Genomic DNA, 9,357 nt, shown 5'->3' with positions numbered 1-9,357 from the left:
GGCTGCCTGCTATCCATTTCCAAATGGTACCTAATTCATTTATTCCCCTTTCTTTCCGTTTTGGAACTAATTCTGAAATCATTAATTTTAATAGACTTAAGTCCATTGATATTTCCCACTCATCGTCTGAATTAATTGATTTGTTGACATATTTGGATTCTTTATCAATTATCTCTCTATAAAAACTCAAATTAGTAATATGGAAAAGTTCAGCGTATGTTTCATAAGTGTAAACGTCTCTGTCGTCTTTGAGCAATAGATAGTCACTATGCGTATAGTCAATTACTTCCGCAGTCGTCAATATAACAAAAGTCAGTATTAGTATATTCGCATACATTTTCTGGAAAAAATATTTAATATTTGATGTTATCTTTATGTATAATTCTGTTTCTATTGTTGATTATAATTTTATTCGGTCGATTTTCCTTAACTACCTGCTTTTTGTATCGGGATTGAAGTTTATTTCTTTCCCCGAATTTCTTTTCATAGACTACTTCTCCTATTTTATAATCCTTTTCTCTTCTATCCTTGTTATGTATCTTAAGCATTTTGGTCTGAGCTTCCTTAAGTAATATTGGATTATGTTTGTGTTCTATTTTGTTATACAATATGTCATATGGCATTTGATTGGTCGTTGAATGTATCGTCAGGTTATATTTCAGTGCCGCCCTTATTATTATTTCTGAATAATCTGTTAGATTTAGTTCATCCTTGATGCACCGCGCTATTTCTGTTAGTGTGGAATGTACCCTTTCTACCTGACCATTTGAGGTGCTGTGTCTGGGATCAGCATAATAAATAGTTAAGTTACTTCTTTGTATGAATGATCTAAATTGTGCTGAAGTAAAGCTTGGTTCGTTGTCAGTCATTAATGATGTTGCTAGCGGAAAGTGTTGTAAAATTTCCATTACCTTATTTTCAATGTTTAGTTTACTTTGAATTTCCTTGACCACCAAGTATTTGGAATAAGAATCTATACAAGTTATGAATGTTAGGTTTTGGGCATAGTATATGTCTAAGTGTAATTGATCTCCTTCTTTTGCTGGAATGGGAGCTTCCCCAATTGGAATTTTTACAGGGTGTCTCTGATATTTGTTTTTGTTACAGATCTCACAATTTTTTATATATTCTTTTAATTTTTTGTGCAGGTTTGGCCAATAATACAGCTTAGTTATTTGTTTGTAATTTTCGTCTAGTCCTCTATGGGCTCTGCAATGTGTTTCTTCTATAATTATAGCTTTATCTTCTGAATTTACTACATCTTGAAGGAACTTTCTCGTGAAGAGAAATTTATTTATGAAGTTTTCCTTTAGCTTATTTTGGATAAGGTATAAATCTTCTAAAGTGCAGTGTATTCCTGTGGTTAAGTGAGGCTGAATAAATTCTTTTAAAATGATTAGCAGATTGTCAACCGTATCAAATTCAATAATATGTCGGGTATTTTCATAAACTCTTACTAACTCATGAACTGTGAATCTCCCTTGCGCTAATAGTAGCTGCTGTTTAAATTGGTTTAGAGGCTTGCTAGTCTCTTGAATGACGTTTTCGAAACTACTCTCTGCTGAATGCTGAGTATTTATGTCTGATTCTGATTCTGTTTGGTCGACATCACTATCTGTCATATGATTTATTTTAATCCGAGATAACGCGTCCGCTACTACGTTAGTTGAGCCTGGCTTATAAATGATTTTTGGTGTGAAACTTTCTATGAAGTAATACCAACGTTTCATTTCAACATTTGGATTTTTTTGCGACATTGCAAAGGACAAAGGTTGGTGATCTGTATGTATTTCAATTCCACTCACTCCGTATAAATAATTTCGCAAATTTTTTAATGCCCATACAATAGCTAATAATTCTTTTTTATTAGTAGCATATAATTGCTCGGTTTTACTTAAAGTTTTAGAAATAAATGTTATGGGATTCCCATCTTGCGACAAAACTGCACCTATTGCTATGTCCGATGCATCTGTGGTTAATGTGAATTTTTTATTGTAATCTGGTTGTACTAATTCAATATGTGCTATTAAACTGTCCTTTAAATTATTAAATGCTCCAATTGCTGGTTCATCCAGCTGTATTAATGTTTTCTTGGATGCCCTTCGTGAAACTTTCCCATTTACTCCGCTCAGATATTTTGTTAAAGGTTTGGCAATTGTGGCATAATTTCGGACAAATTTTCTGTAATACCCTGTTAGTCCTAAGAAGCTACGTAGCTCTCTGATATTTTTAGGAATTGGATAGTTTTGTATTGTGGAGATTTTGTCTGGATCTGTTTTAATGATATTTTGGGAAACAATGTATCCCAGAAATTTGGTTTCCAATTGAAAGAATTTAGACTTTTCTAGTGAAATTTTCATGTTAGCGTTTTGCAATATCTGAATTATATGAATTAGATCTTTATAATGTTGTTCTATAGTTTTTGAAAATATTATTATATCGTCCATATAAACGTGACAAGTTTTCCCAACTTGTTCTCTAAGTATATCGTCCATTGCCCTTTGGAAAATTCTGGGAGCGTTCGTCAATCCCATAGGCATTCTTAGAAATTCATATTTGCCGTTATTTATGGAAAAAGATGTTTTTTCAATATCTGATTCCCTCATTAAAATCTGATAGAAACCTGACTCTAAATCAATGGCCGAGAAATATTTCGCTTTACCTAAATTGGCAAGGATTACTGAAGGATCTTGCATAGGGTATCTATCCGGTATGGTGTTTTCATTAAGTTTCTTAAAGTCTATTACTAATCTATGCTTAGGAGTTCCGTCCTCATTTACTCCCTTCTTTGGTACTACTATTACCGGTGAATTATATGGGCTTTTACTAGGTCTGATTATACCTTCATCTAACATTTTACTTATTTCGTTATTAACGAAATCGTTAACCGAATAAGCGTATGGATACTGCTTGCCATATACCGGTCTATCGTGTTCAGTGTTAATCTCTCCTTTTATATCCGTTCTGAACGGTAACTGTAAATTTATATTGGCATGGTCTTCTTCGATGATAGATACCATTTTCTCTCTGAGATTTTCTAAATTGTCCTCTTTGTAGGTTATTGTGTTATACAATTTCATTTTTTTCAATTCAGAATTTGCATAATTTTGAATGTCGGATATTTCTACGACGGCGCGTTCAGGATTTTTGCATCCCAAACTTTTAAATTGTTCATTGTCGGATAATTCAACGACGGCGTGTTCAGGATTCTTTAATCCCAAACTATTCGAACTTTTAATGTCGGATAATTCAACGACGGCGTGCTCAGGATATTTTAATCCCAAACTATTAAAACTTTGGATGTCGGATAATTCAACGACGGCGGGTTCAGGATATTTGAATCCCAAACTATTGACGGATAATTCTTCGTCGGCGTGCTCAGGATTTTTTGATCCCAAGCTATATAAACTTCCTTCTACGTTTACTGATTCACTTTTCATTTCTTTTTCTTCTTCAAAATATTTTTTTATTATATATTCCTTCAACGGAAGGATGGTTTTTCCTTCTATAAAGGTTAATTTGTTTAAAGAAAGGACCTCGTCATATATTAGTTTCTCCTCATTGTCTTTATAACTTAAAGTCCCCTTTCCTGTATCAATAACCGCTCCGATTTTCTTTAATAGGTTAAATCCTATTAGTAAATCTGCCTCCATTCCATCTATTTCATAAAACACTTGCTTTGTGTTGAAAATTGTTATATTATGGAAATATTTAATTATTGAAAACCCATTCACTGTAGCGACTTTCTTATAAATTGGTAATTCTTTTTTATTGTCGTAAATTCCTTTTTTTATATAACAGGAAGTTGCTCCCGTATCTATCAAAACTTTTAGTTCTCTGTTTATTTTTTTGTCTACTCTTTTTAGGTAGGGCAGACCTACTTCGGGGGCTGATCTAAAAAATGATCCTCCTCAATGTTATTTATTCTCATTGCTTTATTAGCCGGTTGTTCCGACATTTCGTTTGGCTTTCGTTTCTGCGCTTGATTGTCGTTAGACTGATTATTCGGTACTACGTTTGCCCTAAAATGCTGGGCTTGGCTATAATTGTTATTATTTCTCCTATAATAACCGTTAGTATTCTCCCGATAATTTCTATTGTTATTATTTCCCCTGAATTGATTGCTGTTCTGTCGGTTCCGGATTTGTATCGATTCGTCTACCTCCATTGGTTCTGGGGCCTGATTTTGTTGTTTATTACCCAAGAAATAGGGTTGTCCCCAAGACATGTTATTCCTCTGCAAATCCCTTCTTTGGTCGAATGGTGAACTGTTAGTCCTAGATTGTCGCTGGTTGAATCTTAAGGTATTAAAATTATTATTCCCTGAATTTCTGGGACCGCTGAATTGGTAGGCAAATTGGGCCCGAATGTTATTAGATTGCAATTCCTGTACCTTTGCTAATGCATTCGGTAAATCTGGGGGATTCAATGAAAATAGGATTTCAGCAATGCCGCCGTTTAGGCCAGTGACAAAAATGCGTAAGGCATTGTCTCTAATTTTTTTATTTGATTCTTTGGTGATTTCACTGTCCTTTCCGTGAGTCATTATTGTCTTATTTATTAACAAGGTCATTTTCTTGTTAACCTCGTTATAGAATTCTATAATTGAAAGGTTCCCTTGTCGGAGAACGCTTAACTCCTGTTCTATTATGTAAATAGGTCTCTTGTCACTGTAAACAAAGTCAAGCCGTGAAAGTATGGCATCAAAATTTAGAACTGTCCCGTGGTTGGTCAGTGCGTCATGTGCTGGTCCTGTTATTTTGTTTCTCAAAATTGTTAATGCAATATAATATTGCTTACTTCCTTTCTTATATAACTTCACTGCAGTTTCTGCAGCTTCCCTCCATCCTACATATTGGTTTAATCCACCATTGAAAATTGGTAGGGATTCTATTACCTTTAATGTGGTGTCGTCTCTTATTGTCTCGTCTATTGTTTCTGCCTGATAATCCGATACCTGATCGGATTTAGTTTCTATTTGTTGTTTTAAATTTACAATTTGCTCTTGAACTTGTGAGATTTGAAGTGCTATCAATTGTTTGACCAGATCTGCTGTGAGATCGGTCCTTGCTTGAGAGTTAATCTTTTTTAGTTTTTCAAAATCTAAAGTTAGCTGATCCACTTTTAATTTTTCTTATATGTTAGTTTTTTTATAATCTTATATATCCTAATTGAACTTATATATTTATTAATACAACTCTTGCTCACGAAATATCCGGTAGGGGTCGTCCTTCTTAGTTTGGCAGATCTTCGAACGGGTCTTCCTTCTTAAATTTCTTTGCTCAGCTGGGTCTTCTGGGGGTCTTCCTTCTTTGGCTTCGCTGATCGTTTCACTTTCTTTGTATTTTGGTTTTGTCGGTTTTGTTGGTTTTGTTTTTTTTCTTTTTAAACTTTGGGTTTCTTTGGTTGTTTTTGTATTTACGAATTGCCTGGTATTTGTATTTGTATATGTATTTGTATTTGTTTTTGTATTTGTATTTGTATTTGTATTTGTATTTGTATTTGTATTTGTATTTGTATTTGTATTTGTATTTGTATTTGTTTTTGCACACCCTAAGCTCCGGTTTGTTTCCTTTTTATCTCACTTTTTTTATCTATATCACACAGTCACTCCGCGTTTTTAATTTTGAAGGATTTATTCCATTAATTAATTGTCCTTCGGGTTTCGGCACGACGCAACACTTTTATCATTCGGTGTTTTTTATACAACGTCGCCCCACGTTGGGCGCCAATTAAACAACTGCGGCAGCGGATTGTGTTTTTAAAAAGGTTTTTATTTTACTTCGAACTTAACTTCACTGATATAGATATAAGTAGAGGGTCACAAAGGAGTTCCGGGCAAGGGATTGCGCGATATTAATATTTATCTAGACTTTGCGGTGTCGCTGCTCGATCAAGACTGATTTGAACTTTCTGATCTTTGCATCGTTGATCCCTTTCGGGAATCGTTTTTCTATAAACATTTCAATTGATTTCGCCATCCCGAGTATTGGATTTCGTCATCCAAAGAGAGAACTGTAAAAGGCCTAAAGTGCAGGATCTGCAAAAAGCCGGGAGTGAGATTGTTTATGAGAAGCCGGGTGTGGGCAAACATTGGTTTTCCATTTAGGCGAGTGTCAAAGATTGGGATTGCGGCGGGGGCGCTTGAGATTGTACATCTTAGAAATCAATTAGGCGGAGGCCCAAGATTGAAATTGTTTTCGTTTTGGAAAGCCAGAGATTGTTTACAACTCGTATAAGAGCTCAATGGAATTGGGTACGTTAACTTACATATATTTTTTTCTAGCCATCTTCTTGTGCATTAGGCGACCTGCGTCAACGAATATGTACATATAACAATTTTCGCTGGAACTGACTTTGCGCACCATTTTTGGTGTTACTTGCGGGTTACTCTAGCCATCCGTAGTAAGTATTATTTTCAAATTTATATATATATTGTAATATAATAAACATGATTATTTGTTTACAGCGGGATTTAAGGAAAGATTTTCGTTAGAAGACGCCGATTTCGACCGAATCACGCAAACATTTTTCCAGTACGCCCAGGACAGAGTGTCGAAGGAGAAAAAACAAATTAAATTTAATTCACTAATATAATTTTTTAATCTATTTATGTACAACCAAAATTAAAAATTAAAATTAATTAAAATAAAATTAAAAATTATAAAACACAAAAAAATTGTGCGTCCCTTTTCATATTACTTTCGGCTCGCAAAAGGCCCGCAAGAGATATCATAAACGGCTCGCAAAAGGCCCGCAAGAGATATCATAAACGGCTCGCAAGAGATATCATAAACAGCTCGCAAAAGGCTCGCAAGAGATATCATAAACGGCTCGCAAAAGGCCCGCAAAAGATATCATAAAAGGCTCGCAAAAGATCCGTTTTTGAGCTACCGAAAATGAAACTTTCACTGCCACAAACTGAGCGACTAGTGATTCATTTTCTTATCGTTTTCGGATCTCAATTCGGTAGTTTTACACGGCTGAGTTCCGCTTAGCTCTCGTTTGCGATATCTTTTACGAAGTTTTGGTCCACTGGGTTGGCTTGGGTGAACGAACGAACAAACTTTGTTCTAACGACGAGAAAGGTAGAACAAAATAAAATGGTGGGGGGGGGGGGGGGGGGGGAGGCTGACAGTGATTGCAGTGAACGAAAGATGTATGTATGTATGTACATATAACTGTTGCGTCCAAATAGAGGTTCACATATGTATGTCTGTTTGTGTCGATATGTATGTATGTATTTATGTTTTTAGTTATATTTATGCAATTACTAACAAAATGCATGCAATCAAGCTCTACTATATATGTATCATACGTCTGTGCCTAGAATTGAAGGCGATGTGCAATGTTTTCAGCACAAGACACCTCAAAGAGAGATCTGAATGTCTTTTGCTCAGCCTTCTGCACAAATACCTCTGATTCCTCTTTTGGATCTTTGAATCCAACTGCTACTTTCCTGTCTTTTTCGCAGGGCATCCCTCGGCGGTAGCAGAATTTGCACAAAAAATTATTGTTTGCGCGACCGACGCGATGATATTTTACAAAAAAATTGATTGCCGATTGCACACACACACGACGCGGGCAACGAATATGTTTGCATATGTATACTGCAATTTCTTGTGTCACTGTCACTTGTTTTTTGTTGCCTATAATTCACTTTACAGTCCACCCGGCGCCCGCCTTTACAGTCCACCCGGGGGCGCCATGAAAAATTAGAAGAGTTTTTGAAATTAATTACCGAAAACTTTGGGTGGCTGTAATTTAAATTATTTATTTGGCGGGGCGAAAAACTTGATATGCTCGATCTATTTCAAGGTTGGCGAACAACTATATTTTCTTCACAATTCAAATCTCTTACTCTAGCTATCCTACGGTGGCAAAGCGGGGCGAATTCGCCAAGAGCGAGAGACCGAGCTTTTATTGCGCTCCCGCTTTGCCCTAGCCTAACTTACACTAGACTTCATAATTCAGATCTATAACTAATAATTGTGGCCATTGATGGAAGGTCACGCAACAGTGAGATCTAACAGGAGTGCGAATACCAAATTTGGTGGCTCTAGCGTTAATAGTCTCTGAGATCTGTGAATATCCCCAGATTTTCGTCCTTTGCGGGTGGGGAAGGGGGTGTGGCGAAATTTTGAAACAAACTCGTCTCGGTCCGATATATTAGGAGTGTGGATACCAAATTTGGTTGCTCTAGCTTTTATAGTCTCTGAGATCTAGGCGCTAATGTTTTACTCTAAGCAAAACCGGCTATGCTACGTGTGTGTTAAAGAGAGACAGGGCGAGAAAAAATGAAATTGTTTTCTTGATGCTGGCTATAATAATAATAGTAGCTTTAAAAATGTGGATGCCACATATTTTTGTCCTTTGTGTGGGCGGAAGTGGGCGGGGCGAAGTTTTGAAATATTTTTGTAGCAGTGACATATCACAGAAGTCTGGATCCAAAACATCGTTGCTCTAGCTCTTATAGTCTTTGAGCAATATGCGCTAATAGGGACGGACAGACAGACAGACATGGCTCAATCGACTCGGCTATTGATGCTGATCAAGAATATATATACTTTATGGGGTCGGAAACGATTCCTTCTTGACGTTACACACATCCACTTTTACGACAAATCTAATATACCCCAGTACTCATATTGAGTATCGGGTATAAAAACCAGCATTGACTAAAGTGAAGCTTACTGATAAACAGTGAAAGCTAAGAGTAAAACTTAAGAGGTATAAAAGTGAAACAAATCCATTTCAAGACTTGAAATACGTAAGTGGACGAGAATAGTTGATGAGGTCTGTTAGAAACAGTAAGGCCGTGCAAATTGGAAAAAACAAAATTAATTGGTTTTCCTATAATTAATAAACTGCAGAACGTAGGACTAACGAGGAGGAACGTTGTGAGTTGCTGCGTACACCGCAACTCTACATTTATACCCGATACTTAATCAGTATGGCTCTCCTCCGGCAGACGCCGACAAAGAGTGCGTGCGAGGGAGATAGAAAATCAGTCTGAGCGTGACGTCGGGCGCTGCGTAGCCACTGCAAATAGATGTGTTCCTTTTGGCTATAAAAATGATCCGATCTGATCCAGATTCAGCAACCGGATAGATATGGTCATTATCTATGATTATGCGTTTTTAGTTTTCTCGTATCCTCAATATTGTGGATGCAACAGATTTTCGTCCTTTGTTGTGGCGGAAGGGGGTGGGGCGAAATTTGGAGATATACGTTTTATAGTGAGTGAAAAATTAGAAGAGTTTTTCTAATTAATTACCGAAAACTTTGGGTGGCTGTAATTTAAATTATTTATTTGGCAGGGCGAAAAACTTGATACGCTCGATCTATTTCAAGGTT

At 36.2% G+C, this 9,357-nt stretch overlaps 1 long non-coding RNA gene across 1 annotated transcript; it reads right to left on the bottom strand.

The window, feature by feature from the left end:
• On the bottom strand, positions 1-516 carry LOC117183260 (uncharacterized). The gene is made up of 2 exons (XR_004468401.1): positions 435-516; positions 1-340 (listed from the first exon to the last, which is right to left on the bottom strand). It is a non-coding gene; the product is annotated as an uncharacterized lncRNA (long non-coding RNA).
• Between the last annotated feature and the right edge of the window lie 8,841 nt (positions 517-9,357).

Source organism: Drosophila pseudoobscura, chromosome 2 (assembly GCF_009870125.1).
Source record: "Drosophila pseudoobscura strain MV-25-SWS-2005 chromosome 2, UCI_Dpse_MV25, whole genome shotgun sequence".
In the NCBI taxonomy this organism is placed as follows: Eukaryota; Metazoa; Arthropoda; class Insecta; order Diptera; family Drosophilidae; genus Drosophila; species Drosophila pseudoobscura.
Note: the sequence above shows the minus strand (reverse complement) of the source record. Positions and strands in the feature narration are given on the sequence as shown.